We start from the raw sequence: 4,783 nt of genomic DNA on the forward strand, positions 1-4,783 counted from the left end.
AACCTTCTAGGAGGGTCCATTTACCTGTGCCTGACTTTGTGGGGTATAGGGGTGCCTGAGTAAATCAACAGAAATGGACATCCACAGCACTTGTAGGGATAACGGGCAAATCCTGTGAAATCAAATCACAGGTGACAGCCTCATTTCATTAGACTGTGGAATAATGATGATTATTCAGAAGAACAAAAGTGAAAAACAGGTCTCTAGTATAGTTTGTTTCTTAGTAACAGCTAAAGTAGAAACTGCCTGTGATGCCACGACTCGTACTAAACATTGCCGCCATTTTACGAACTACTTCCTTTAGTCTGGTGACCTCAGCCTTGTTTGCTTTGATACAGGTTTTGTTTTAATTTTTTTACTCCTGAAACGTCACCTGATAATTTGGCCATTGTTTAAACCAGTCATCTCCCTTATAATTAATGCTCAATTTTTACTTCTGATATTTATTTATGTATACACACAGCTTACGTACAATGTAGCTTTCCAAGGGCCAAAGCACACCATGCTTTCTGCATCAGTGTGTGCTTGTGTACTCCTGTGTGGTCCTGGATCCAGTTTGGCTGTGGTTTGGTGCATTCTTTGTTGCTTCAGCAATGTTTTTGTTTTCTTTTTATTTTAAAATGGTAACTTACCCCTAAAATCTCCTTTAAGTGAAACTGAATTTACATTTGTTTTATATTGATGTGACTTCTCTCTACAGAATCTGTTTTGGGTTTTTTTTTTCTGGGTTATCATCTTGAACTGATGGAGCCCTGTAATGTTCCCTTGGTCTAAACAGATGTAAGGACCTGATTCAAGGTTCACAGGCAGGAGAGCTTTCGTCTGCTTTGAAAGAGTCACACCTGGATTGAGACCAGCATACAGGTCAAGCAGAGTTGGCTTAAACAGGTAAGTGAAGAGTCTTCATTTGTCTGCTAGAATTTTGTTTATACAGTAATATAAGCACTTTGTGACAAACAGAAATGGAAGCTGAGATGCAAGGAGCTCACCTTTGGTACTGGTACTCCTTCAGAAGCCTCACTTTTTTTTTCTTTTGTCAAAATGGAAAAAATGATTGTCAGAAGATGCTATTCCAAGATCCTTAGTTTTCTCTGGATAAAGCAGATCCAGAGGCAGTTCTGACTTTAGTATTAGAGCCACTGTAAAGTATTGGAGGTTCTATCAAGGGTGTTTAATTGAAATTAATTGAAAAGCTTTCACATGGACCTCTTAATTTTTTCAGTCATTCACTGTACATAAATCCTGGAGCAGAGAGGTTAAAGAAAAGCTGATTTACTTTTGAACTTTTTTTGTACACAGGGAAGATTCCAAAAGACAAAGCCATTTCTGCAGGACCCTTGAGGGACACCACTTGTTACTGGATTTTATTACCTTGTTCAGATTTAAATTCTGAAATGTACAGAATATTATATATCCTGCTTTTTAACCATACCTTTAAAGTCAGAGGATCATCTCATGAACAGAATAGGTGTTGCTTATCGACAGTTTCTGCTTCTTAATGAAGGCTTTCAGTAGCATCCATATTTAAAGTATTTTACATAATTTATTGCACTATTTTCTTACTGCCCTAGGAAATTAGAAGCGTCTCTTGCTGTGATCTTTCACTGCAAGGATTAAGACGCTTTTAATATTCATAAATTTTAAGAATTCTAATAACTCCGTTGTGTCGGTGAGCTCTGGATAATGGTCAGAAGTGACAGAGGAGGCTGCGAAGTTAGCTCATATATCACCGCTGATAGTATAACTGCTCTGAGTGAGTGTTTATGAGTGAAATTTCAAATCTATTGACTGTCATAGTTCACAGAAAAGAAAGCTCACCAGTATTAAACATACAGCCAAGAGACAGGTATAAACCTACTAATGACGAGAAATCCAGAGTAAAGGATTTTAAATAGCTTTACATATAGGATTGAAACACTGAGTGATATAGCTCTTTTATTTTGTACACCTATCAGAATTGAAGAAACCACAGCTGTAGCTTAGAAACAGATGAGAATTTCTCTTAGGAAATACTTATGCTAAGAGCTTTTTACAGCCCTGTCACAGTTTAAATGGACTTTCAAGCTGTGCTGGTGTTAAGTCCCTGTTTGGGGCCAGAATGATGGAAGAATTGCTATACATTTCCCAGCTACAGTACTGTCTTTTTGTCAGAGGTTAGGTATTTAAAAATACGATTCAAAATTCTGAATTTTCTGACACATGGAACTTATGTTCTCTGTAGCTAACTCTTAGGGTACTGAGGCCTTTTACGGAATCCATTTTCTAGCATATGCCCTAAATACATTAAAATTAGTTGAAAGAAAGTACTTTAGTTAAAATTAACCAATACTGACCAAAAATTTTAAACTTCTCTGTGAAGTAGAGGGCCTGTGTATTGCTTTACCCTGTTGAAGTACCTCACCGCTTTCATCATACTGATCTATCCCTAGCCTTTTTTTAATGCACTGTCAAACGTGTTGTTGCTATGAGATTATTAAGAAACTGCTTATTTCAGCTTAGCAGCCATGTCTTTCCTTTAGGCTATGCACATTTTTACCACAGAAGTAGTCCATAATGTCAGTTGTAAAATTCAGTTGCCTTCTAGAGAGAGCCACAATCGGGCACGCTAGGTGAAACGTTCTCTACATAAATAAGACCCCTGTCCTCTTCCCCAGAACAGCTTGAGGAGAGAAGTCTTCTTCTGTAGCATATCCCAAAGATCACCAAGACCAGGCTCCAGTGGACTAGATAGGAAATGTTGCCTTGCTAAGAATACCCTGACAGCAACTCACTATTTAAACAAAAATGGGAAGCTTAGATCAAGGACCTCAACAGTCTGAGACTGCCATGGTATGACATAAGGTGTAGAGAGGAAGAAAAAAATTTGGTTTAAAGAAGACCCAAACAAACAGGGATTTATGGGTCAAAATGTCTTATATTTTACCTTTGTACATCAACCTATACCAGTTCTCCTGCCTCCCAGTCAGCAAGCTACTGCCTTGTCTACTAACTGTAGTTTTGGAAGTATTTATGTCTTTCTCCTATACAGAGTTTACCACAATAATCTCGTACTAGTTTAACAGAGCTGTAGATAACCACAGCCAGCTCTGAATCCTCCCAGGAAAAAGATGGAAAAGTACTTGATTATTTCTACCTCGGTGTAACAGAGCAACATGAACTGGAGATATACTCAAGCTGTGAAAGTCAGGAATAAATAGGCAGCTTACAAATGGCATTGAAAATGCTCTATACTGCTGAAAGGAAAAAAGATTTGGTTTTTTATTGTTTTGGTGGCTTTGGGTTGATTTTAAAAATGAGTGGTGTGTTTTGATGGGGGTGATACAGAGTAATGGCTTTTGAAAGTGCAGTAGCTCTTTTCTTTATATGTTTGCATTTTAGACTGAATTTATTAGACTGGGCTTTTTTGTTTGGCTGATTTTGCCTCACCTCATACAATGACAACCAGGACTAGCTCTAGCTTAGTGCAGCACAGGAAGGTGGCACTAATATGTTAACATCTGTTCACTACAGCAGAGGTACAACGACCTTGGTGTATCATCATTAATTTCCCCAAAACAAACCATCCAGAACTATTGCTAGTAGAAACAATTTGAAGAACATCAGCATATAGTCAAACTTATTTAGTCTTTGACATTGATAGAAGGGTTGTTGCTTTTCTGACTGAAACTCATCACGACCACAAAGGCAGGGCCCTTGCTTTACCTAAGTGCTGCAGAAACATTCAGCACGCTGGGGACACTTTGACTCACCCCTGTAAAAAGTGGAAATGAGCGTCCAGACTTTAGAAAACCTTGGCTAACTTCACAGGCTTCCTTTTTAATCAGAATACATGTGAGCATTGACAAAGACCTTTGTCTTCATTTCTGTGCCTCACAGCCTCAAAGCACAACTGTATAAATTATGTAGGAGGCAACTCGTCCCCCTGGAATATGGGCGTTTATGTACGTACCAGGCCAGTTCTTCAACGAGTAGAAATTGGCAAAGCTGAACTGGGTACAGCCATGCTGATATCTGTCACCTGAGGAGCTGGCCCATGTATTTTGTGCTGCTTCCTGTTATTGTCCCTCAAAACAACAAACATCTTGCAAACTATTCACTTAGAGATGTTAACTGGTAATGATATGACTGGTTTTCTCAGTAAGAATACTGCGTTCATAAAACAGTTTACTTCGGAGGGGACCTCTGGTGGGCTAACTTCAAATCAGATCATGTTGCCCCCATGGGTGGGGGCCACGGGTGCCCCAGACCCGTCCGTCCCCCCGTGCGCTGGTGGCCAGCACTTGCTAGGGGCTGGTATGGGTGGTTTGGCGTGGTTTGAACCACCTGCGGGGCTGCCGGCACCGCCCCGCTCTCGCCTGGCCAACTCTCACGAGAGCTGCCGCCTGGTCCCTCGCACAGACGGCCTGGGGGCGCGGGGGCCGTGGAAACTCCCTCACACACATGGCAGTTACCTCACACGCCTCGCGCTCCTCACGGCACACGGCAGCTGCTGCTGCTTGTAGCGTCGCCTTCCCACGGTCTGAACTGGTGACGTTTGGAATCTGTCACTGCTATGGCATCTTCACACAACTTGTGTTTTCCAAACAGAGGCGATTCTTGTTTGTTACATGATAAACCTCAAGGAAACAAAAGGTCGTGGGGTGTCATGGTTTAACCCCAGCCGGCAACTGAGCCCCACACAGCCGCTTGCTCAGCCTCCCCCCCATCCCCGGTGGGATGGGGGAGAGAATTGGAAGAGCAAAAGTAAGAAAACTCATAGGTTGAGATAAGAACAGTTTAATAA

This window comes from Pygoscelis adeliae, unplaced genomic scaffold (assembly GCF_000699105.1).
Source record: "Pygoscelis adeliae isolate BGI_AS28 unplaced genomic scaffold, ASM69910v1 Scaffold85, whole genome shotgun sequence".
NCBI classification, from domain to species: domain Eukaryota; kingdom Metazoa; phylum Chordata; class Aves; order Sphenisciformes; family Spheniscidae; genus Pygoscelis; species Pygoscelis adeliae.